The following is a 27,419-nucleotide window of genomic DNA, read 5'->3' as shown; positions in this document are numbered from 1 at the left end:
AAGAAGAGAAGGGAAAATGCAGAACATGGAGTAGAAGACAAATTTACTTCTAGATAAAGAGAAAAGATAAAGGTTATTTATTCTCTCATGAAAAATGAGGCTCAAGTAAGAAATTGCTACTGGCTGAGAATTTGAGAGCTAAAGGGATCATTTATTCCAACACTTACTTTTTTTTTTTTAATTTTTTTTTAATGTTTATTTATTTTTGACAGAGAGAGAGACAGAGCATGAGCGGGGGAGGGGCAGAGAGAGAGGGAGACACAGAATCCGAGGCAGGCTCCAGGCTCTGAGCTGTCAGCACAGAGCCCGGCGCGGGGCTCCAACTCACAGACTGCGAGATCATGACCTGAGCTGAAGTCAGACGCTCAACCGACTGAGCCACCCAGGCGCCCCTCCAACACTTTCTTTTAATGAGTGAAAATAATTAGTGACTTATCAAAGACCCCACAGCTAAACTTCTGCTGATCACTCCCCAAACCAGCAGCCAGAAACCTGTTCCGGGTGAGCGAGCGAGCCCTGGTGAGTGATCAAAGGATCACCTACTGGGTCACGAACGGGCTCCTCGGGCTCCTCGCAGACCGTATTTCCCTCAAGGTTTGCCTTGGAAGATATTGTGGGTACACAAAAGCACGCATGGCCACTGGACCAACCCTGAGCAAATTCCAGTGATTTTTTAAATTTTAGTTGGTGTTTCTTTGGGCTTGATACTTTTCTTTCCACCTATCGCTACACCCTGGCAATTAAAAGAACGGGATTCAAGAAACATTTTTGCATTTACTGAACAGCTGATTCTGTCGTTTCATGCACTTCTCTGTGCCCGTGCGCATCTTATCATTTAAAAAGATGCTTTTCAAGAGCATGAAAAGATCTGATCAGAACGTGCTGGGGTGTCAGGGCGTGGTTCACAGATCCTCAGGTCCTCCACTGTGACCCCCGCACGTTCGGTCTCCAACGTTAGCCTTCACCAGCTCTCTTACATGGTCACCAGGCATGTTGGCCGGTCAGGTGTCTACATACCCTCTGTGTACAGCAGCCTGACTCCTTCCTGGCTTTGGCCTTATCTATGACCCTCTCTCCACAATGCCCTTCCTCCTGTGTCTACCTAGCAACCACCTGCCTGTATTTCCTGTCTCTCCCTGACCCCACCACTGGCAGAAATGCCCCCCTTCACCATGACTCCACCCAACTCTAAGGTCGTTGACACTAAGAGCCACATCCTACTCGTCTCTGAAGACACAGCAATTGGCAAAGAGTCTGGCTTCTAGAAGGAAATCTCTGGCTGTAACGGTGAACTGTAGATTTGATGAATTTAGAATTGCTTCAGCTGACCAGTAACTGTTTGTTGATCACCGGCTGTGTACCAGGGCTGTGCTATGAGGAAGGGAGGTAAAAATGAACAAGTCACAGTTTCTGTTTATGAAGAGATTTTAGTTGAGTGAAAATGAAAGCAAATCTCTCCCCTCTGTGGGGGAAAACACATCTGAGTGCATTCATTCCCTCTGATAATAGTCCAGAGGCGCCATATTTATGGATGGAAAACCTGCCCTTATATTCTACCATTCTTAGAGGAACCCACTTAACTGTATATCACATTCATGCCTAATGAAGGTTTAATAATTTGCTATTTTTAAAGTTAAATCCAAGTTAACAGAGGCCTGAAGATATTAGGTTTGGGTAGGGGAAGTACACGAAAGGAAGGAAGAAAACTAAATGTGAGAACAAGAAAAATAGAAGAGATAACCAAATCTTACAGTAGGAGTTTTCATTCTATTTCTTTGTCTCAAAGTGAAGGCTAAGGAGAATTTCCCTTTATTCTTTAGAAAATCTGCAGCTGGCCCAGGAGGCCAGACACGTATTCCGTTCCCACCTCCAGACTCCATTTAGAGCATTCTCCTATTTTTAAAAATGGATTTCTGTAAAACGTTTCATAATGTGGATTGGTTTCTTTGGGGTCTGCCTCTGCACTATGGCTGCATAAAAAAAGACATTAATAACTTCTCCGTTAATGGGTTTTTCAGAGTCTCAAAAGACTCACCTTGTACATTATAACTTCCTCCCACTTAGCCCCCTGGCTAAATCTTGATTGCCCTTGTAAGACATCTTTAGGACATATTGCTGAAGTTAAAGATGGTCCTTAGGAGAAATAACTTCTCATATGATGCACAACGCATGCTCATGAACCGGCAGAGCAGAAGCCCCTTCGTTTTGTGTCATTCTACCTTGGTCCCGTGCCACACTCTGCTCCAAGAGGGCTGACCCTGCCTCGGGAATGAAGAATTTCAGCGACAGAGGCAGCTGAGGCTCTCTCCCAGACCTGAAGGGTGACTTTGAACCGGTTATTTCACATCTTTGTCCTTTGCCAGGACATTCCAGTCAGCTTACCCAGCCATCGTTTCACAAGGGGGCATGTGGCGTGTCCGGGATGTTTCTGCATTTTGAAACCTATAGAAGTGGGAAAAGAGACTGTAAATATAGTATGCGTACTATAGTACTGCACACACACACACACACACACACACACGGGAATATACATACACTTAGGAAATGTGTGTATATGTGTGTCCGTGTGTATATGTGTGTGTACATGAGTGTGTGTTTGTGTATATACGTATATATGTATGTATGTGTGTACGTGTTTATAGGTTTGTATGTGTGTATATATGTGTATGTATATGTATATGTGTGTATATGTGTGTGTGTACATGTGTATATGTGTGTATGTATATATATGTGTGTCATGTGTATATGTGTATGTGTGTGTCTGTGTATGTATATGTGTGTATGTGTGTACATGTGTATATTTGTGTCTGTGTGTATATATGTATATGTATATGTGTATGAATGTGTGTACATGTTATACGTGTATGTGTATATGTATGTGTATATGTGTATGCATATGTACGTGTGTAGGTGTATGTGTGTGTACGTATCTGTGTATGTGTACGTGTGTATATACGTGTGTATCTGTGTATGTGTATATGTGTGTACATGTGTATCTGTGTATGTATATTATGTGTGTATATGTGTATATGTGTATGTATGTGTACATGTGTATATGTGTATGAATGTGTGTATGTGTGTATATATCTGTGTATATGTGTGTAGGCATGTATATGTGTGTATATGTGTATGTATATATGTATGCATGTGTACGTGTGTACATGTATGTGTATATGTGTGTATGTGTGTATGTGTTTGAATGTGTGTATGTGTATAAGTGTGTCTGTGTATATATATATATGTGTGTATGTATATTTGTATGTATGTGTGTACATGTGTATATGTGTGTGTATATGTGTGTGTACGTGTGTAGATGTGTGTTTATGTTTAAAGTGTATGACTATATATATGGTAGTTATATATCTATAGCATATAGTTATATAAAGATGGAAAAGGTAGAATCTTGAAACAGGTCTCAAATTTTGTTCTTTGGGGCTGACACCCCAGGATGTAACCCAGTAGAGGGCAGGACCTATGTAGGCTCGTGTTTGTCTCTGCATCTAGTATTAAATGTTAGCCTTTCTGGCTCCAACAGGTATGGCGCCTGCGTCTCTCTAAATGTCTGTCATCGGGACAAGCAACTGCTTTAGTTCAGCAAGTAAAACCTGAATTCATCTGTGATAAGCAAAGAATCCATAGCGCTTCTTGCTGAAGCAGAAGTGTTCGTGTTTTTTGTTTTTTTTTTTTTTTACCTCTTATAAGTCACAGACAGCTTTAAAAAATAATCTTCTAAAAAAAGGTAGTACATCGGTACATACACACGGAAGTTTGCATGCAATTTTTGGAGGACCATGACTTCAAAGTCTCTCTTCTTGAAAATATTTGCAAAAGCAGTTTGCCTCATCTCCTGGTATTTTTTTCCTTTTGTGTCCAGGTGGGTGGCTCTGTGTTTCACGTTGGTCTACACCAGCTTCAGTGCTGCCCTGAGAATGAACACTCCTTACCTACGTCACCACTAAAATTAATAGGTAACTGTCGCCGTGCGCGTCTCACCACACCGCCCTTAGATGAATGACAGTCTGATTAACAAAACGGCACTGGTTTTCGACAGATGACAAAGAATTTGTGGCGCTGCGGTCAGAGTCCAGACGAACGGCAGTCTGCCTCCCCTCACCACACGACAGGGGACTGTCAGAGGCCAGAGGACGCCTGGCCAACATGTCATACAACTGACATGTATGAACAGCATCAGGCTCATGGGCCTCCAAGTGCTACACCAAACGTTCAGACACAGAACACGATGAAAAGGAGATGTCCTGGGCTGGCAGTCACCAACAAAAAGCAGATGTTGAACCATTGCTTCCAAAATTCGGTTCTGTGCTTGGGATCCAGGTAACATGGTGGCTCAGAGCACAGGCCTCAGACTCACAACAGACCTCCTGTGCCGCTTGATTATCCACTGGTTCCTCATCCATCCTGACGCTCAGTTTCTCCTTGTAGAAAATGGGGATATTGGTGGGGAGAGGATCTCCATGTTCCAGGGTTACAGAGAGAGAAAGGGAGGGGGAGAGCTCTTGGTGGTATCTCTTCTTTTTTTTTTTTTTAATTTTTTTAATGTTTATTTATTTTTGAGAGAGAGAGAGACAGAGCATGAGTGAGGGAGGGGCAGAGAGAGAGGGAGACACAGAATCCGAAGCAGTCTCCAGACTCGGAGCTGTCAGCACAGAGCCCGACACGGGGCTTGAACTCATAAACCAAGAAATCATGACCTGAGCTGAAGTTGGCCACTTAACTGAATCACCCAGGCCCCCCTGTGGTATCTCTTCTTATAAGCTCACCAATCCTATTAGATCGTGCCCCTACCACAACCTCGTTTAACCTTAATTACCTCCTAAAGGCCCCATCTCCAAATATAGTCACACTGGGGGTCAAGGCTTCAATATATGAATTTGGAGTGGGACTCTGTCCATAGCAAGAGGAAATAGGTTTTATGTATTCTGAGAAACTTGGAATAAAGATCTCAAAAAGATGATATTAATCTTGGATTTTAAAATTTTATAACTTATGAGCTGAGAAAAAAAATATTGAGAGGGGTGCCTGGGTGGCTCAGTCGGTCGAGCATCTGACTTCGGTGCAGGTCATGATCTCACGGTTCATGAGTTTGAGCCCCACGTTGGGATCTGTGGTGTCAGCTCAGAGCCTGGAGCCTGCTTCTGATTCTGTGTCTCCCTCTCTCTCTGCCCCTCCCCTGTTCACGTGTTCTCTCTCTCTCTCAAAAATAAATTTAAAAAATTTTCTTTTTAATATATTGAGAAAAAAAAACACATAAAAGATATATCCTCCTCTGGGTTCAGGGAGAGCCAGGCCAAGCATGGAAATTCTTCAACATTGGACCCGCTGTTCTACATGTTGAGAATCGTTCTACATGTTGAGGTTTGGGCTATGGAACCAGATGCAGGGCACAAGGAACCCTCCAGCATGTACACGGAAAGCATGGGCCCAAGAAGGTGACTCCCCCGGGGCACCAAGCTCCATCCACACCTAGCCATCTGGTGGGCTCGGTGAAGGAGCCAGAGAGAATATTAAGGTTCACATCACAAAGAGAAAGAAAAAGAAGGAAGGGGATATTTTCTGAGGTGGATAAAACCAGCCTGGTTCTCTACTAAATGGGCATGGCTATCTAACTCACTAGGGAAACTAAAATATGAGAATAAGTCCTCCTCGGTCTTCATGCTTCTCTGTCTTCTCTTCTTCCTGTGCCTGAATTCCACTCCTCTCTTCCCTGAGAGGCAACATAGCCCTCCCAGACTCAGGGCCGGTAACACTCACCTCCTCGCTGCTATTCCCTCCCTCTCACCCCTGCAACCGAGCATTCTCCCCAACCCCACACTTACAACCGTGTGACCTTTCCCAAAGCCCCTCAACAGCCTCATGCCTTGGCTTCCTCACCTGTAAAATAGGTATCATATTGACGTGTATCTCATGGCTTTGTGATAATTCCTGAAATCGTCATCTTCTATGCTTTAGTCTTAATAGTTCTTACTGCTATTTTCAAGGTCTTTGACCTTTATTTCTGCAGTGTCCAATCAGCTCCTAAGCCCATCTCATTCATTTTGTATTTCAGATATTGTATTTTTCAGTTTTATAATTACATTTGGTTCTTCTTCGATCTTTAATTTCTGTTCTTGCTGTATTCACGTTTTCTTTTAAGTCTTTTAGCATATTTCTGCTAGTAGTTTTCAAGTTCTTATCTGACATCATATGTTTTCATTCAGATGTGGATCTTGAGAAAATTAACAGAAGACCATGGGGGAAGAAAAAAATGGATACAAACAGAGAGGGAGGGAGGCAAACCACAAGAGACTCTTAAATACAGAGAACAAACTAAAGGTGGACAGGGAGGGTTGAGGGGAGAGGGAAAATGGGTGATGGGCATTGAGGAGGGCACTTGTTGGGATGAGCACTGGGTGTTGTGTGTAAGCCAATTTGACAATAAATTAATTTTTTTAATAAAAAACAAAAAAATAAAATTCCTGCCTGTTCATTCCACTATCTCTGTAGTTTCTAAACCTATTTCCATTGACCTACCTCCCCCCTAATTATAGGTCATATTTTTTTGCTTCTTTTCATATCTAATAATTTTTCACTGGGTGGTGGATTTTGAGAATATTATGTGACTACTGAATGTTGTTGTTTTCCTTAAGGAGTATTGTGTCTGTTTTGGCAGGTACTTAAACATCAGTTTGAACCTCCAGATATTTGTTTTTTAGGCTCCATAAGTGTAGGTTCAGAATAACCTTAATTCTGGGGCCATCTTAGCTCCAGGGCTGAGGCATGAACTCTTGGGGTCTCTGCTAAGGCATGATCTTCTGAAGGCTTGACTGAACGCCCGAGGTATTCCTTCTGACTTGTCAGAAATTAGACTTCTCCTAATGCTGTGTCAGCTCTTGGAATTATTCATTCACAGTCCCATACTAGTTACCCTTCACCCAGCCTTGTGGAGTTTCATCCTTGGCTTGTGCGGCTTAGTGGTCAGCCAAAGATCAAGGGCAAACCTACGTGCAGATCTCTGGACCTCTTCCTCCCAGCAGCTTCCTTCTTTAGCGCTCTGCTCTGCAAATTCCAGCTCCCTCCTCCTGTCTTCTCAGCTCAGTGCGCCTAGTATGTTTTGTTTGTTTTCCCTCTCAGGAAATCTGGGACCACTATAGGATTCACATTGTTAGTTTTCCTTCTTCAGACGGCGCTGACTATTGCCAAATACCTGAGAGCAGTATTTCCTACATTTGACCAGTATCATAGTTGATTACAGAGGACGGTGAGTCCCATGTCCCTTTTATGTGCACCTGTATACACAATCATTATACATTTGTCATTGAAATAGAACCATTTTTTGAATTAGTCTTCGACACCCCACTAGACCATGTTAGGGTTGAGAATTTTTGTCTTTCATATTTGTAGACCCTGAGTCTAGCAAGATGCCTGGAATGTAATGAGCATTAGTATGAAATATTTGTTGAATTGATACACAATTTCTTCTTCACTCCTGACCAAGGGCGGCCAGCCTTCCAGGTGTGACTGGCAGGCTGACTTAAGTTTCTTTTTTACTTTCCGTGTTTCCTGCCCCTGCTTTCTTCACATGAAGCCTATGTGAGTTAAGGCCAATCTCCTTTACTTGATTTTTGATTTGGGGATTTTTAACTATATCATATCCCAAGTCCAACCAGATTAGTAATAGAGCATAAAAGATGTGGACTTTCCCCCTTGGCCAGTCTATACAAATCAGCCTGTGAAATACCTTATGCAATCCCTGGCACACAGGTGGTAGCTAATAAATGTATTGTTATTTCTGTACTTTCAACCAATCACTCAGCATGGAGTCAGAAATAATCATAAGAATCCACCATATTTGTATTCCCTAAATGCAAGTTAACAGAAGCACTCCGTGGTTCATTTGCCACTCTAATTACATATCTACCTTGCCTTTTACATGCAAAATTTTTAATTTGGCTTTGATCTCCATTCACTGTAAGTGTTTCATCCCCTTACTTATTAGTTTCATGTTTTATGCTGTTGTCTATCTATTCTTAAGATGTGTAAGCTCCTGGCAGGCAGTAATATCAGAAATAGCCAATGCTTATGTAGCACTTACTCTATGTCAAACACTATTGCAAGTATTGTAGGTCTATTAACTCATTTAAACTTCCTGAGTTTGTAGGTACTATTATTATCTCTATTTTAAAGACGAGAAAACTGAGATCCATAAAGGTTATACGGTGTATGCAAGGTCACCTAAGTAGGAAATGTGGGGGCAGCGGTTCAAACTCCAGAACCTAAACTCCTACTTGCTACCAGATGCTGCTTTTGCAAGGATAATCTTGTGTCCTCTGTCAAAGCACTACTCTTCGTACACAACTATGGTGTGTCTTTAACTGGATACCAGACCAGCACATGCCTCATCCCAGATCCACCCAGTTCCATCTGCCCCTGGGTCTCAGCTACTTTCTTCACCTCCTTGCCAGAATGACTCCAGTCAAGACATATATTTCTGCAGTCGTCTCTTCCTGTCTCCAGACACCAACAAATTTCTCAGCCTCTCCAGAGCACAAGAGTCAGGCTTTGTCATGGCTTCTATACCTTCACCATTGCAAGAACTACAAGAGTCCCAGCACCCAGATCCCACATGACATTAGCCTTGGAGAGTCTAGCTTTACCAGTAGTTGTCCAGAGTGACAGAATGCTATTACTAAGGCGTGTGAAGAGTTAATGCCCATAGGAAGTACTTTGACCTAAGACAGACAGGAAGAAGCTAGCAGATAAATTCCTCTCCCTCCCTCCCCACTTGATTGCTCTAAGGCACAATGATATCATATCACCTCTCCACCCTTCTAGAGACACCTCCTGTGACTGAGCAATCAACTCTGTCATCCTGAGTAACTGTAGCCAACTTTGCTAAGCACCACTTTGAATTTTTTCCTGTCTTCATTGCCTAACTTTTCTTTTTCCCTCACTCTTGCTTCCTTCAGATTGTATCTCCAATATAAAAAAAAAAAAAAAAAAAAAGCATGCAATCTTGACTTTAGGCTCTGTTTTCTCAAGCCCAAACAATTTGTTTCCTTCCAATAATACAGATTAATTGGTGTTGACACATATATCCTCTCTCTTGGTATATTAATTAGTTTTTGTTGTATAATAAATTATCCAACACTTTGTGGCTTGAAACAATAAATGTGTATTATCTCATGGTTTCTGTGGGTAAGGAATTCAGAAGTGGCTTATCTGGTGGCTCTGGCTCAAGGTCTCTCATGAGGTTGCAGTTAAGATATGATCCAGGGCTACGGTCATCTGAAGGCTTGACGGGGGCTGAAGGATGTGCTTGGCGTGGGCTGGAAGATGGCGCTCTCACATAGCTGTTGGCAGGAAGCTTCATTTCTCATTGCCTCTTGGCCTTAGAAGGTCTTATTCCTTCACCACAATGGATCTTTCCGTAGGGCTGCTTAAATGTCCTCACAGTGTGACCACTGGCTTTCTCTAGTGTGAGTAATCCAAGAGAGAGCAATGAGGAAGATGCAATCTCTTTTATGACCTAATCTTTGAAGTCATACACCTTCATTTTCACCATACTTACAAAGTCTGGCCCACACTCAAGGGAAGCAGAATTCTGCTTGACTTTTTGAAGGAAAGAGTGTCAAAGAATTTGTGGGAAGATTTTTAAATCACCACACCTGGTTCCTTATTTACCAAAAATAAATATTTAAAGGACAGACTGCTAAGGATAGAGTCTGTAGATGAAATAGAGCGATGCTAATAATCCTTCAAAACCATTAAACTAATGATCATCACCAACCAGCTGTCTTTTTGTATTGTACTATCATAAATGGTTCACACATGTTTTTAGATTTGAGTATAATGTCAAGGAAAGTGCCCTGAAGTCATCGGGTCACCAGCTAGACCCCATACTTGACCTTTACTTCCTCCCTGCGTGTACTCACCGACCTTGGTCCCACATTTTTCCTTAAGCTCTTCTTTCCAGTTTATCTCTGAACTCAGGCAAATGGAAAGTGAAACCACCTCTCGAGCAGTAGCGACCTCCCTGACAAGACCTCCAGCTGGCCCAGACCACCCAGACCAATTTGAGCTTAACCCCTGATTTGCACCTGCACAAATGGGTGATGGAGTGACCCCCAGAGTGACCGACAACCACCTTTACCCATTATAATACTAAAATCTCCACCCGAAGAGGAACACAAGTGTCATTTACATAACATACAATGTGTGTATAGGCATGTTTCCTTAAGGCGCATGCACAACCTTATGCTCATCTCAACATAAGATGACAAGGCATCCCAATCAAAGTATACATCCTAACCCTAAATCAAAGGAACACATTCACTCTCACTCAGGGAGTCATGGCTTTGGAAGCTATTCCCCATGATCTCCTTATTTTCTGCAAATGAAGTTATTCTGTGTGACAACTCAACCTGGGACAGTTTTGAACTCACTGAGGAGTGAACTCACGCTGGTTCAGTTACAATCTTAGTATATTACTTCTTTGTTTCCTCAGATCTATATCTGCATATTATAATCAATATCCCAACATTTGATCAATACTGATTGCATCTACTGTAAATACTGACTGCATCTATTAATGAGTGTCAACAAAAATAAATGTTTTCATTTGTCAGCAATCACAAGGTTATTCGAAGAATCATATAACTTAGCAGGTGAAAAATCATGTTAGTGTACTGCCTGGCACAGTAGATGTTCAATAAATGTTTCTCTCTGGATCAAAACAAAAAAATATATATAAACCATTAATCAGCCAATAGCTCTTGACATTGTTGTTTGAGTCACTATAGCTATGATCACATAGGCTCTAGATCATATAACCTGATATTTTTCCCCTCTGCCCCCATCTGGTGGTAAGTAACTTGTCTCTTTCATCTGATATTTTATTGGTACAAAATATACAAAAATAATAACATGTCAGGCTGAGCATTTTTCTGCTTAACTGTCTTCTTCTCATACTTAGTCTATCCCTTTGCTTTTAACCTTGGTGAAACATAACATGAATCTCTTTTTCACACTGTAGTTTTAATGAGGTTGTTACCCTGCATATCCAATGAGATAGTGGCTTATGTCATAAATTTCATACTTCAAGGTATATGCCTTCAGCTGTTGAATTAACCTTATAACTGAAAATAAATTTCAATTGCTGATCACAACAAGAACTTTTGATGTATTATTAATATTATTATTATTTAAAATGAATGTTTTGCATGCAAGCAAGGTAAACCTTGTGAGTAGGCATTCACTAAAAATGCTTCTGTCTCCGATTAAGTTCCTATGTACAGCCAACTTAATTATTTGTGATACTAGGTAACAATATAATTGAAATGAATGATTGAATAACTCCATCTTATTTTCCAAAAACCTTTCATTTTCTCTTGGCTACAACACCTGCCACACTTTAATAACTTAAGTTTGATCTCCTTCTATTTCTACTACCCCTGTTTATAGATGAAATGCTAATAAACAGACAAGAGTCAAAATATGTCAGCTGGAAGAAGAAAAGAGATTAATGTACCCCAAAATGAATATTAATTCCCTAAATAAATAAGAATCAACAGCATGTCCTATGATAACGTAGAAGGGGGAAGCTTTCCATAGTGGTAAAGATAAGTGATATGCTATTAGATCAAGAAAGAGTGTTTCTTGTTCACTAAGCCAATCATCTTCAACTCCTGCCCCACTGTAACCTAAAGTTCACGATGCTAAAGCATGGTACTGGAAAGGATTCCAGAAACAAAGACATGGATAGAAGGAGAGTGGTGGCACATATTACTCTGTCTAGGTTGTTGAGAACAGCCTTATTCACAATAAATGGCTCAAACCATTTTGTATCCAACATTCTCACTTCACACGAGCCTCACCTTTGGGCCAACCATACCTTCCATTTCTGGGATGCAGGTTACCACTTACCATTCACTTCCTGCACCCCACCTCCACTAATCCATCTGCCCTTTGGATTCCCCCCTCACTACCAGAGAAGGACAGCAGCAATGAGAGAAGTTATACATAAAATCCAAGCAAGAGAAGGACACAGAGAAGACAAGACAGCCATGCTTCACGGGAACAGTCAGAGATTGTCACAGCTTTGAAAGGGAATTTTAATTCTTAAGGCAAAAAGAATAATGCAAGTTTGATGTCTCTGGAAATTTGCCTGGTAATTCACTATCTTAAGGATGGACCCAGTTTGTCTTAAGGATCTACTCATGGGCTGAGGGCAAACAGACTTCTACAGTGGGCTTAGAGCTAGGCTCAACCTGTCAGCTCCGGAAGGCATTTCTTTGTACAAAGCAGTAGCTTTTCCATAAAAGGTCAATGCTAAATGAACATGTGTTCAGCAAACATGCTTATCCAGTGCCTAGTTTATGAAGGAACTCTGTAGATGTATTGTTATCATTATTATTATCTCTACCAGATGACACTCTGGCAGAGAACTTGACACTCCTGGCCCTTTGGAGGTTAGCGCAAAGTACCAGTCCAGCTTATCAGGGAGAGAGTCCGACTCTTTCTCTCAAAGAACCAGGAAACTACTCCACAGTTCACTTCTCTTGGACACCAGGGATCCCTTTCTAGTCACGGAGGAGCACTTTCCCTCCCCTGGCTCAGTGCACCTCCTGAAGCACAGTTCTGCCCCAGGCTGTCTCAGGCACCCATTTCTTTAATGAGTGCTTTGCCCTGACAGAGCTGACTCAGACAGATGCGCAAGGGCCCCGCGCTTGATGTGTCTTACATTTTGAATGTCCTTCCAAACAAATGCCCAGTAGCTGAGAGCCCATTTATTGAAGAGACAAATGCATTTGTTTCGTTACAGAGCTGCAGGCAAAGTATAGTAGTCTGGAAATAGCATGAGGGAAAAAATATCTTTGTATTGTTAAGACCTAACATGACTGAAGTCAAAGTCAGAAAGCCAACAGTCACAAGGTCACACGAATTTACACCAAAGACCCCTTACGCCAATTTTAACATGTTCATGCATGCATGTAGTTTGATTTAAAAAAAAAATTCTGTTGGGCACATGCGTGTCTCAGTTAGTTGAGTGTCTGACTTTTGATTTCAGCTCATGTCATGATCCCAGGGTTGTGGGATCGAGCCCCGCATCAGACTCTGCACTGAGCGTGAAGTCTGCTTGGGATTCGCTCTCTCTCTCTCTCTCTCTCTCTCTCTCCCTCTCTCTCTCTCTGTCTCCTTCTGCTTCTCTCCCCACTGGTGCACACTCTCTCTAAAATTAAAAAAACAAAACAAAAAAAACACAAAATCTTTTGAAAACTGAATCTTAATCTTGCAAATTCTTAATCTAAGCAACTATTCATTTATGTTAATAAAATGGGTCCTTCATGATATCCATGTGTAATTTTTACCTGCCTTTCTACAACTTCAGTATTGAAACATTGGATTTATTATTTTTCTACTTCCTAGACTACTTACCTATGCAATCGCCTTCTTTCCTGTAAAGTTTTTCTTTGTAAGCTGAATTCCAACCTTGCCCCTTCCAGGCTGTGACCTTGAGTGAGTCACTGCACCTGCTTCTGTGTCAATCTCTTCATCTGTGGAGTGAGGATATAATAGACCCAACCTTATAGGGGAGCTGAAAGAAATTAAGTGTTGCTAAATTGAAAAGCACTCAGAACTGAGGCAGGCATGGACCCATGTCAAATGTCACCTCAGAGAGAGAAAAAAATTCAGGTTACAATATAACATTTCAATATTATAAAGTGAACACTCAATATTAGTCATTCTGATTAGCTAAAGATCCAGGACCCAGTAGGACCACGTTCCAGGTGTCCTAACCCCAGACATTCTTATGTCATTACATCATGTTTCATTGGTGACATCCCTACCATGAGCTGACTCCTGAATTTTTAGGCTTTCTGTCTTCTCTGCTACCCAGGCATGTTGACAAGGTTGACTTCTGTGATCCCACTTCTCAGACTCCCCATAGACACGCTTTTGTGCTCGTCCTTTGACTCCAACCTCTTCTGTCTTGAGTAACTTCGCACGATACCCATCCTCCAGTGCCCCCCTCATAACACCATTCCCAAAGACAGCTAAACGAAGATGCTCAGGTCCCTGTGCACAAGGGGTACCTACTCAAGTGCATCCTGGGCGAACATCCTGAGCAGTGGTGAAGCAAAGCAGCACAGACCCATCTTTGGACTTTGTTTGAACTCTGTCTCTCTGCCATCACTTTGCAATTTAAAGAAAAACAAGTAATATTTTTTAAATGTCGCTGTCATTACATCAAGTAGAAAGAAAATTTGCCGCCAACAAGATAGCAGCCTTGGCACATGCTCTACTCCTATTCCCCTTTTTGCTTCCCAGAAAACCCAGAACAGAGGAGGAAGCGTTTGGAAGAGAAATGAGACACCCCTAAACCAGAAGCAACAATCAGTTGACTGGTTGCATCTAGCCAGGCCTCCTAGAAAGGCAGCAGCAGCCTACCTCATGACCACGTACACTCTCCACTCTCCACGGCCATGGCCACAGCCACCAGCCTCCTTTCTTTGAAGACCTTCCCACATCAGCCTCAACCTACCTTTCTGGCCTGATCTCCTTTAATGGCCCACACATGTATAATACACTCCGGCAAGGGTGGCATATTTGATGGTCCCAGTGATCTTTCTCAATGACTTGTGATATTATCTCCACCAGGAAGTTCTTTCCTCGTCTCTCCTCCCATCTTGCTTATTTTCCGTATTTAGTTTTGCTTCTTCCCTGAGCTCAGTCACTGTGTCCCCTCACACTTGCAATGAGATATAATCTCTCTGCACCTAACTTGTCTCAGCACTGAGTCTACCTCTCCTTGAGCCCTTACTCCACTCAGTTATACATTATAATCATTCACATATTGAATTGTGTCCTTTGCCACCATCAAGCCGTATTCATCTTGAGGGTAGAGACAGTATCGTTGTATCCCCTGCCAGGCCTAATACAGGGCTTGGCATGCTGAAAACACTGAGTAAACATTTTTCAAGTGGAATTAAAGATTATACTGTGGATAAATATCCTTTGAGTTACTTTATATTTGTTTAAATTTATTTTGTTTTATTTTGCAAATATAACCGACCATATCAACTTAATATATCTTTTTCCCTGCTTTGTTCCTGTTACTGGCAATGGACAACATTCTCAACACACTGTGCATGTGGAAAGCTAAAGGAGCAGAAAGAGTGACAAAAAATGGAGAACCAGGCCTTGTATTTAATCTTCATGTTTTACATTTCAGGTGAAAGTGAAAAAGCTTCTCAGGTTCTCAGATAACCTGCATAATGCACGAGGCTATGGCTCCACTGGAATAAAATAAAACTTTAAACACAAGGTTGTATTATTATTCTTTGAGACCATACTTCTCAATTATCCTTCGGTTTATCTCTAGACCTTTATCCCCATGATTCAGGGTTCTCTTCCTTTTTTTTTTTTTTTTTTTCCATTGTAAACAATTCACTTTACAAATGTAGAATAAAAAAATTAGGCTTCATCATAAGAAATTCTGGATGCTGGTAGAAAATAAATCATATCTCTTTTCCTCCCTGAGCCTGGCTTCTTGGTCTCTGTGGTTTCTTCTCTCTGGATCTGTGCCTCTTAAATGCCTTAAGATCAAAAAGTGGGAAGGTGGAAAAGTTGAGAAGAATGATTTTAATGAGGACAGCTGGGTACTATGACTCTGTAATCAATAAGTTAAGTACAAAGCAAGGGAATGTTTGTTGGAGAGCTATTTTAAATGTGTCATCTTTTTTCTCAACAGGAACACCTGGAAGAATGTACTATTTTTGTTTAAATGGATTCTTATAAGGCTCACCAGAACCCAGCATATTATAATAAACCCATGATATTTAATACAGACAGTGTGATAAAGATAAAAACTGTCAATGTTTTTGTTTCCAGATTCTTTAAAAGACATTGAATTGCTGAACCAATTGGAAAGAAAGAAACAAAGAAAAAAAGGCAGGAAGGGGTAGAACGTAGGAGGGAGAGAGGGAGAAATACTGATTTGGGGAAGGCTAGCTCAAGCTGTCTCCTCTAGTAAATAAATTGAAAAAGCAAGGAAGACTTTCAAGTAACTTACACAGCACTTGTCCAAGTCCAGGGTTGAGTGTATCTAAAGAAAACAATACCGTCAGTTATTAACATTAAAAAGCTCCAATAAAGCCGTTTGAAATTTCTGAATGGATGTTTATTGTAATTCATTTCCTGAACACGTAGCCACGTACCTATCTGTTGTAGAGTTGGTGATATCTGAGGTATCCTTCCAGACTCAATGACCAAAAAGCTAAGTGTCTTAAAAACCCTTTGTCCTTTACCATATACAGCACTTCTGTGCTGCGGGGGAAAAGAACAAGATTGAGTGAAAGAAAGGTCTTTACAAACTGAAATATGGGGGTGCTGGGTGGCTCAGTCAGTTGAGTGACCGTCTCCTGATTTCAGCTCAGGTCATGATCCAAGAGTCATGGCATCAAGCCCCTTGTAGGGGTCTACGCTCCTGCTTAAGGTTCTCCCTGTGTCTCTGCCTCTCTACCTCTCTCTCTGTCTCTGTCTCTCTCAAAAAATAAAAAGAAAGAAAGAAAGAAACTGGAATATACATTTTTAAAGAAAATCAGCAAGGAAAAAGGGACAATTTCAGGCATTGTCCTCTATCATAATTCTCCATTCAGATATTCTTATTCGAAGACTCAGATTTTCTTAAAAGCAATATGCCCCCATCTTTTCCTCTTGCCGTTTCCATAACTTAAAATTCCTTCTAAGGACACCTGGGTGGCTCAGTCAGTTAAGCTTCCAACTCTCGATTTCGGCTCAGGTCATGATCCCAGATTCATAGGATGGAAAACCCTGCATCCAGCTCTGCACTGAGCATGGAGCTTGTTTGGGATTCTCTCTCTCTCTCTCTCTCTCTCTCTCTCTCTCCCCCTGCCCTTACCCACCCCCCTCCCTCTCTCAAATAAAAATTTTTAAAAATCTTTCTATTCTTTTTTCCTCTTATTAGGGTTGTTAGACTTTATAAATAAAAAATACAGGGCATCCAGTTAAATTTGATTTTCAGATAAATAACCATTTTTTAGTAATAAGTATATTTCATGAAATATTGGGAAATTTGTACTAAAAAGGATTCATTATTCACCTGAAATTCAAATTTAAACAATGAATTTTTTTTTTTTTTGGTATAAGTATGTCCCAAATATTGCATGGGACATACTTACAGTGAAAATTTATTTGTGGTTATTCTGATGTTCAGACTGAATCCGCTGTATTTTATCTGGAAGCTCTGCTGTTAGGTAAATTCTCCCATCGTTCGAGCCCCAATCAAATCCCATTTCTTCAGTGAATGCTTCCATACCCATCTTATTTTGAAAAGATTCATGCATTTATTCATTACCCCCCAATCAAATATGTAATGAGCAGCTATTTTCCCCCAGGAATTGTGCTGGGTACTGGGGATAAAAAGCAAAACCAAGTCCATAGCTAACAGGTAAAGATGGCCTTGGAGGTGGGTGATAATGACCCAGGGGAGAAAAAGTCACACGAGAGATGCACAGGGAACCTCAGAAAATCCATAAATAAGCATCCTTATAGGATGGCAGCCTGACTGTCCCTGTATGTCCTATCTAACTTTATGTTATATTAACATTTGGAGACATATCTTCTACTTCTCAGCCTCTTCCTGGTGTCACACTTCACCTACAGTAGGACTTCTGTTTGTTTTGTGCAGTGAAGCCCTTTTCTTGATCCCATTCACTTACTCTCCTTCGGATTTTTTAGAAAGATAACCCCAAGCTTGAGTTTTGTTTGCTTCACTTTACGGTGAGAAATGGTGCCTTTTCCAACGTACTAAATGTGACAGGTGTCACTTCATGTGCTTCACATGGTCACTTAATCCTCACACTTACTCAGCGAACGAGGTACTCTTTATATCCCATTTCATGGAAGAGGAAACAAAGATACAAAAATGGTTCATTGACTTGCCCCAAATCACACCAATAATAAAGGCTTCACTAAGATTCAAACCCAGGAGCCTGGCTTCAGAATGCTGTGTTGCCACTCTGTGATAGAGGTGATTTTAAAAATGGAAATTAATAATAATAGTGGGAGACTTCAACACCCCACTCACAGCAATGGACAGGTCATCTAATCAAAAAATCAACAAGGAAACAATGGCTTTGAATGACACACTGGACCAGATGGACTTAACAGATATATTCGCACATTTCATCCTAAAGCAGCAGAATATACATTCTTCTCCAGTGCACATGGAACATTCTCCAGAATAGACCATATACTGAGACACAAATCAGCCCTAAGTAAGTACAAGATGATCAAGATCACACCATACATATTTTCAGACCACAGCGCTATGAAACTCGAAATCAACCACAAGAAAAAAAATTGGAAAGGGAACAAATACTTGGAGACTGAAGAACATCCTACTAAAGAATGAAAGGGCCAACCAAACAGTTAAAGAGGAAATTAAAAAGTATATGGAAGTCAATGAACATGATAACACCACAACCCAAAACCTCTGGGATACAGCAAAGGTGGTCATAAGAGGAAAGTATATAGCAATCCAGGCCTTCCTAAAGAAGGGAGAAAGATCTCAGATTCACAACCTGACTTTATGCCTTAAGGAGCTGGAAAAAGAACAGCAAATAAAACCCAAAACCGCAAAAGACAAGAAATAATAAAGATTAGAGCAGAAATTAATGCTATCAAAACCAAAAAGCAGTAGAATAGATCAATGAAACCAGAAGCTGGTTCTTTGAATGAATTAACAAAATTGATAAGCCACTAGCCAGTTTGATCAAAAAGAAAAAGGAAAGGACCCAAATAAATAAAATCAAGAATGAAAGAGGAGAGATCACAACCACAGCAGAAATAAAAACAGTAATATGAGAATATTATAAGCAATTATATGTCAATAAAATGGGCAATCTGGAAGAAGTGGACAAATTCCTAGAAACATATAAACTACCAAAACTGAAACAGGAAGAAATAGAAAATTTGAACAGACCCATAACCAGGAAGGAAATCGAATTAGTAATCAAAAATCTGCCAAAAAAACAAGAGTCCAGGGTCAGATGTTTTTCCAGGGGAATTCTACCAAACATTTAAGGAAGAGTTAACACCTATTCTCTTGAAGCTGTTCCAAAAAATAGAAAAAGAAGGAAAACTTCCAAACTTTTTCTATGAAGCCAGCATTACCTTGATTCCAAAACCCCACTAAAAAGGAGACAGAGACTCCACTAAAAAGGAGAACTATAGACCAGTTTCCCTGATGAACATGGATGCAAAAATCCTCAACAAGATATTAGCCAACTGGATCCAACAATACATTAAAAAAATTATTCACCACGACCAAGTGCAATTTCTACCTGGGTTGCAGGGCTGGTTCAATATCCACAAAACAGTTAACATGATTCGTCACATCAATAAAAGAAAGATCAAGAACTATATGATCCTCTCAGTAGATGCAGAGAAAGCATTTGACAAAATACGCATCTTTTCTTGATAAAAACCCTCAAGAAAGTAAGGCTGGAAGGAGCATACCTTGAGATCATAAAAGCCATATATGAACAACCCAACGCTAGTATCCTCCTCAATGGGGAAAAACTGAGAGCTTTCCCCCTAAGGTCAGGAACAAGACAGGGATGTCCACTCTCGCCACTGTTATTCAACATAGTATTGGAAGTCTTAGCCTCTGCCATCAGACAACACAAAGAAATAAAAGGCATCCAAACTGGCCAGGAGGAGGTCAAACTTTCACTCTTCGCAAATGACATGATACTCTATATGGAAAACCCAAAAGATTCCACCAAAAAACTATTAGACTTGATCCATGAATTCAGCAAAGTTGTAGGATATGAAATCAATGCACAGAAATCGGTTGCATTTCTATACACCAACAATTAAGCGACAGAAAGAGAAATCAAGGAATCAATCCCATTTACAGTTGCACCAAAACCCATAAAATACCTAGCAATAAATCTAACCAAAGAGGTGAAAAATCTATACGCTGAAAACTATAGAAAGCTTAGGAAAGAAATTGAAGAAGACACAAAAAAATGGAAAAAGATTCCATGCTCCTGAATAGGAAGAACAAATATTATTAAAATGTCGATACTACCCAAAGCAATCTACATATTCAATGCAATCCCTATCAAAATAACACCAGCATTCTTCCCAGCACTTGAACAAATTAATCCTAAAATTTGTATGAAATCAGAAAAGACTCCGAATAGCCAAAGCAATCTTGAAAAAGAAAACCAAAGCAGGAGGCATCACAATCCCAGACTTCAAGCTATACTACAAAGTTGTACTCATCAAGGCAGTATGATACTGGCACAAGAACAGACACTCAGATCAATGAAACAGAATAGAGAACCCAGAAATGGGCCCACAAACATATGGCCAACTAATCTTTGACAAAGCAGGAAAGAATATCCAATGGAATAAAGACAGTCTCTTCAGCAAGTGGTGCTGGGAAAACTGGACAGCGACATGCAGAAGAATGAACCTGGACCACTTTCTTACACCAGACATCAAAATAAACTCAAAATGGATGAAAGACCTCAATGTAAGAGACAGGAAGCCATCAAAATCCTCGAGGAGAAAGCAGGCAAAAACCTCTTTGGTCTTGGCCGCAGCAACTTCTTACTCAACACGTCTCCCGAGGCAAGGGAAACAAAAGCAAAAATGAACTACTGGGACCTCATCAAAATAAAAAGCTTCTACACAGTGAAGGAAACAATCAACAAAACTAGAAAGCAATCGACAGAATGGGAGAAGATATTTACAAATGACATATCAGATAAATGGTTAGTACCCAAAATCTATAAAGAACTTATCAAACTCAACACCCAAAAAACAAATAATCCAGTGAAGAAATGGGCAAAAGACATGAATAGACACTTCTCCAAAGAAGACATCCAGATGCCCAGCCAACGCATGAAAAAATGCTCCACATCACTCATCCATGGGGAAATACAAATCAAAACCACAATGAGATACCACCTTACACCTGTCAGAATGGCTAACATTAACAACTCAGGCAACAACATGTTGGCAAGGATGCGGAGAGAGAGGATCTCTTGCACTGCTGGTGGCAATGCAAGCTGGTGGAGCCACTCTGGAAAACAGTATGGAGGTTCCTCAAAAAATTAAAAATACAACTGCCTTACAACCCAGCAATTGCACTACTAGGTATTTATCCAAGGGATACAGATGTGCTGTTTCAAAGGGACATATGCACGCCAATGTTTATAGCAGCAGTACCGACAATAGCCAAAGTATGGAAAGAGCCCAAATGTCCATCGACGGATGAATGGATAAAGAAGATGTGGTGTATATATACAATGGAGTATTACTCGGCAATCAAAAAGAATGAAATCTAGCCATTTGCAACTATGTGGATGGAACTGGAGTGGATGGCTAAGTGAAATTAGCCAGAGAAAGACAAAAATCATATGACTTCTCTCATATGAGGACTTTGAAAGACAAAACAGATGGACATAAGGGAAGGGAAACAAAAATAATATAAAAACAGGGAGGGGGACAAAACAGAAGAGACTCATAAATATGAAGAACAAACTGAGGGTTACTGGAGGGGATGTGGGAGCGGGGATGGACTAAATGCTTAAGGGGCACTAAGGAATCTACTCCTGAAATCATTGGTGCACTATATGCTAACTAATTTGGATGTAAATTTTGAAAAATAAAAAATAAAATTAAAAAATATATAAAATAATAAAATGGAAATTATATAAGCTTCTGGAATTTTCTGTGGACACTTTATTTGTTCTTTTATTATCATTTTATTTTTAAAACAAGCAATCCTTTTTATGTTCCTAATGGTCCACAAAAGAACCACATAGGCCCAAAGACAATTCAAGGGAAGAAATGTTAAGGAGGCTAACACAATGCAATCTCACACACTGAAAGCGTAAGTTAGTTCATGACCCTTCCCTTCATTATTATCTGCCCCAATCCTTCTGGTCTGTGCTGTGGTTTAAGCCTGGATTCAAGTGCAAACACGGTGCACATCCCTGGTTACTACTAGACAAAGCAGACCCGATCGATCTAAGACAACAAAGTCATGAAAGCCTTTTCAAGTAACTGTTTAACTGTAAGTTAGTTATCATGCAGTTAGAAGAAGTAAAATCATTCCTCAACTTGCAGCAAGAAATTTAGAGAAAGCCAAACATGGTGCCAAGAGACGTACTTAGGATGCAGGATTGTAACCTTATTACCTGACTTGTAAAATTACAAACTCGAGTGTGCCGAATGCTCTAAATCTTATGACCTCCAAAATGTGACCTGGAGAAGCCCACTTGATGAATATTAAAAATATCCATTTTGGGGCGCTTGGGTGGCTCAGTCGGTTGGGTGTCCGACTTCAGCTCAGGTCACGATCTCGTGGTCCGTGAGTTCGAGCCCCGCATCAGGCTCTGGGCTGATGGCTCGGAGCCTGGAGCCTGCTTCCGATTCTGTGTCTCCCTCTCTCTGCCCCTCCCCCATTCATGCTCTGTGTCTCTCTGTCTCAAAAATAAATAAACGTTAAAAAAAATTTTTTTTTTTTAAATATATCCATTTTATGGGGCACCTGGGTGGCTCAGTCAGTTAAGTGTCTGAGTCTTGATTTCGGCTCAGGTCGTGATCTCACAGTTCATGGGATCAAGCCCCACATGGGGCTTTGCACTGACAGCACAGAGCCTGCTTCAGATCCTATCTCCTCTCTCTGACCTTCCCTCACTCGTGGGCGTGCGTGCATGTGCGCGCGCTCTCTCTCTCTCTCTCTCTCAAAAACTAAAATAAACATAAAAATATATCCATTTTTCTATTTGCATAAAATGAGAATACTTAAAACATAAGAGATTAATTTGGAGGCACTCAAACCCCCATTCTCTAAAAAGGATACTGCCTGTTCCCTCTTCCTGGTGGCTGGGACTTCTAGCAAATATGTCATGATTTAAATTTCAACTACATGGGATACAAAGAGATGTCCATCTTCAAGAAATCACCTTCCACTATGAATAACAGAAGCTGTGGTCATCTGGTCTCAGTGTTTGTGTCCCACTTAATTTGGTGCAGTACATCAGGGGAAGTTTGGCTCAGTGTAATTGTTGCCAATAAATTACAGTGTTAAAACAAGTAAAATTATTGAGAAGAGCTGTTTGTCCCTAGGCGGCATTCTGATACCAAAGCTAAGACTTCACTAATATTTTTTTAAGGTCGTTGAACTAAAACATAGCCAAAGGCCTCTTTCACTTTCTGAGTCAGAAGACAGTGCAGAAATGGGAAGTTACCATAGCAAATTATGGTAATTTAATACTTCGTATAAATCAAAAGTTTCAAAATCTCAAAAATATATGGAATTCTCTTACTTTGGACAAATTTTCCACCATATAAATTAATAGGAGCTTCATATATAATTGATAATAGTGTGACATTTAGAAAAATATAAAATGTCAACAGAGACATCTTGAGTAAACAGGTCACAAAAGCCTGTGCTTATAACAATAAGAGATAAATCGGTTTGGGGGAATAATAGAATCTCAGAGGTTGAAAAAACTTTAAAGGTTACTGAGTTTACTACCCCAAGTTTTAATATGCTCTCCAGCATCTTCTCCCCCATCTAGACAGCTCTGCTCCAAGTATAGGTGACTGTACATATCACCCCCAAGTTTGTATCTACGTTTCCACTCAAAAGCCATCACTGAAGTTGACTTACTGACAAAGAGCAAGAAAATGGGGCAAAGATTGGGAAGCGACTTTGAAAGGGACCTGTTTCCACCTGTCCCATAAGAAACAACCCTTTCCATCTTTCTTTTGACATCTTTCTTTTGACCTCTTTTGACTTGGTCCTTGAAGCCTTGGAAAGAACTTGTACCTTTGAGGAAGCCCAGCTGGGTGAACTGAGAACCACAGACATGAACATCGGTATGAAAATGAGAGCAAGGTCAAGAACAGGTGTGGGTCAAGGGGAACAGTGCAGAGTTCCCAAGGAGGGTAAGGAGTGTCTTCACTACATCTAGAGCTGAGAAAAAGCCATGTGATCAGAGACTTTTTTTCAGTTGTGGTAAAAAAACACATACCATAAAAATTTACCATCTCTTCCAGTTTTAAGTGAACAGTACATTAGTGGTTAACTACAGGCGCATTATTGTGCAACACATCTCTAGAAACTTGTCTTTTGCAAAAATGAAGCCCTACGCTCATTGAATATCAACTCCCCATTTTCACTTTCCCCAGCCCCTGGCAACCCCCATTCTATTTTCCGTTTATAAGTGTTGACTACTTCAGATACCTCGTGTAACTGTAATCATGCAGTATTTGTCTTTTGATGACTGGCTTATTTCACTAAGTATAACATCTTAAAGGCTCATCCATGTTGGAGCCTGTGACAGGATTTCTTTCTTTTTTGAAGATGAATGATATTCCATTCTATGTACAGTAAAACCTTGGTTTGCAAGCATAATTCCTTCTGGAAACATGCTTGTAATCCAAAGCACTTGTACATCAAAGCGAATGTCCCCATAAGAAATAATGGAAACTCAGATGATTCATTCCACAACCCAAAAATATTCATGTAAAATGATTGCAATACTGTACTATAATACAAAATACTAAGAAAAATACAAAGTATAAGGAAAAATAAACAAATTAACCTACATTTCCCTTTGAAAACCTTTGTGGTTGGTGTGAGGGAGACAAGAGAGAGGAGGGTTATCGTGTGGGAGGATTTTCACTATCACTAATGGAATCACTGATATCTCTTGGCTCAATGCAATCTTTTTCTTTTCTTGCAACTTTAACAAGGAACCTATCCAATGACACTTGCTATTGCCTCCTTTTGAGATTTCACGGAAGTGTGACACTGCATTGTCATTAAACAGGTTCATCACTATCACTGCTAAAGCTTTACTCGGGTAGTGCTTTTCCACAAAGTTTTGCAGTTTCCCACATTTTACATGTCCCCCTAATCTCATCTGAAGTGATTTGAAGGGATTCCTCCCCCTTTTTCTCCTCCTCTGCAGACGAGATACAGATGTAGGCTTCTTATAAAATCTTGCAGTTTCGGCCACTTCATACCTCATTCGTACTTTTCGATGATTTCCTTCTCAACTTCTACTGTAATCATCTTATTACTGCCTTTCTTTCCAACCTTTTTCTGCATGGGCGCCATTGTATACACGCACATGGACTTGACTACAGTGCAGTATTAACAGACTCTTGTCATGTACTGTATTGAATGTAAGTGGCAATAAGGCAGCAGAGGAAATGGTCTCTATCTGCAGGCAGCCTGACCTAGAACGAAGCAAAGCATTCCTAAGCCCACTCTTGTACGGAAAAGCAAAGACTGTCCATAGGTGCTTTGAAGTGACAAAAAATACACTAGTGTCAGTTGTGGGCACCTTCCAATGTCCTGAAAAATCACTGATTTCTGCCAAACGCTGTAGCCTAAAACCAAGCATCCGAGCATGGGAGACGATCACCCACAATCCCTTAGAGAGAGAGAGTTAGAGAGAAGAACCATTGGCTCATATTGTAAGACATCGCTTCTTTATCAAGTTAAAATTTATTAGAAATGTTTGCTGTCCTTGTGGAACACTCACAGAATACGTTACTTGCAAGCCAAGGTTTTACTGTATATGCTATCTTTTCTCTATCTATTCATTCATCGAGGGACATTTAGCTTGATTTTACCTCTCAGCTATTGTGAATAATGCTGCAATGACATGGGTGTGCAAATATATTTTTGAGATCCTGTTTTCAATTCTTTGGGATACACACCCAGAGTGGGATTGCTGAATTACACAGTAGTTCTATTTTTAATTTTTTGAGAAATCTCAAGTCTTCCCCCTTTTTTTAACTATATCCCTATGTGTTCTTTTCAACTGCCAGTGCTTCCAACTCTGGCTCCTGGGAATTTGCTCTTAACACTATCCAGGGGCATCTGGCAACAACCTTCCTCTGACTCCTCCTACACACATTAGTGTCACTGCTAAGACCAGGGCAGGCCTGTGTGCGTTGCTCTATACAGTCCTCCAAAGATAAAACCAACCCTGGTTATTCTTTACTTACTACCTTAGGATGGGAAATATGCTGGTTCCTCCAATAATTAAGTGTATCCCAGCTTTATTGCAAGAAAGCCTGTCAGTGACACAAACAGAATTTCTATTTCAAAGGAATGATCTCCTTCTCCTCTTCTTTGGAGAAAGTAACTTAGATATTTTTAGGTAAAAAAAAAAAGATTCTTTGGGGATATTTGTTATGAAATGTGTATTGATATGTTTTTTATGTGTACAGTAATTTATAAATGCAACTTATGGAATTAGGAAATGCTCACCTAAAATCTAAAATTAAGGTATCTCCTGTGAATTATATTACTGAATAAACACGTCAGGGGAAAGGCAAGTTTTAATGTTTCTAGGTAGAATTCTGAAGAACCAGGATTTAGCCCAGTAAAGACTTGACTTGTACATTAGTCAGGACCACATTCTCCCCCCCCCCACCCCCCCAGAAAGAGAACCAGGACAGAGAGAAGTTACAAGGAATTGGCTCAGAAGTCCCAAGGTCTGCCATCTGCAAGTGGGAGACCCAGGAAAGCCAGGGGGATAATGAGTCTGAGTCCAAAAGCCTCAGTCCAAAAGCCTGTGAATCCCATTTTGAGAGCAGGAGAAATTAAGATGAGATGGACCCAGTTTAATTACTTGAGGCAGGAAAAAAAAAAAAAGGATGAATTCTTCCTTCCTCTGCCTTTTGTTCTATTCAGGCTCTCAAACACTTGGAAGATGCCCACCCACACAGGGGAGGGCAGTCAACCCTGCTGAGCCCACCTATTCAAATGCAAATCCCATCCAGAAACACCTTCACAGATACAGCCAGAAACAATATTTAATCTGGGTACCCGTGGTCCACTCAAACTGACACATAAAATTAACCATCACAACTGGGCATCAAGAAAATTTTGTGTAATCGATGGAATTCTTATACTGCAGAACTGTGAACATCAAGGGACCAAAGATAGACAAGTGCAAAGCAGAGAAATTTTCCAGTGTTTGTCAAGAATGATTCAGAAAAAAAGCAATACTGAAATCAAGGCAGAAACACTCTGCTTCTTTCTAGAGCCAGAAAATATGAAAGGCAGTGAGAGTGCCTTGGATTTTCCAGAGCCTGGAAAAAAAACAGTCCTCAAGGTGATCTCTTTCTTTTTGTACAATATCGAAAAGTAGAATTTTGAGTACCCCTGAGTTACCCCGATACTGTAAAGGAGGCATTGGCTTGAGGCCACTGGAAATATATTTTCTCCATTGTCAATAACAGCTTGCCATTATGTTCATACATCATTCTCTTGTGAGTTGATTTAAAGTGTTAGTCTTTGGAAGGTTTATAAACTCCAGCACAAGCAAACCAGAAGACAAGACCAC

At 40.5% G+C, this 27,419-nt stretch overlaps 1 pseudogene; it reads right to left on the bottom strand.

Annotated features, from left to right (window-relative positions):
• Positions 1–27,419, bottom strand: part of LOC122229460 — a 59,698-nt pseudogene that overhangs the window by 17,066 nt on the left and 15,213 nt on the right.

Source organism: Panthera leo, chromosome A1 (genome assembly GCF_018350215.1).
Source record: "Panthera leo isolate Ple1 chromosome A1, P.leo_Ple1_pat1.1, whole genome shotgun sequence".
Classification (NCBI taxonomy): domain Eukaryota; kingdom Metazoa; phylum Chordata; class Mammalia; order Carnivora; family Felidae; genus Panthera; species Panthera leo.
This window is presented reverse-complemented; position numbering and strand designations above follow the sequence as displayed.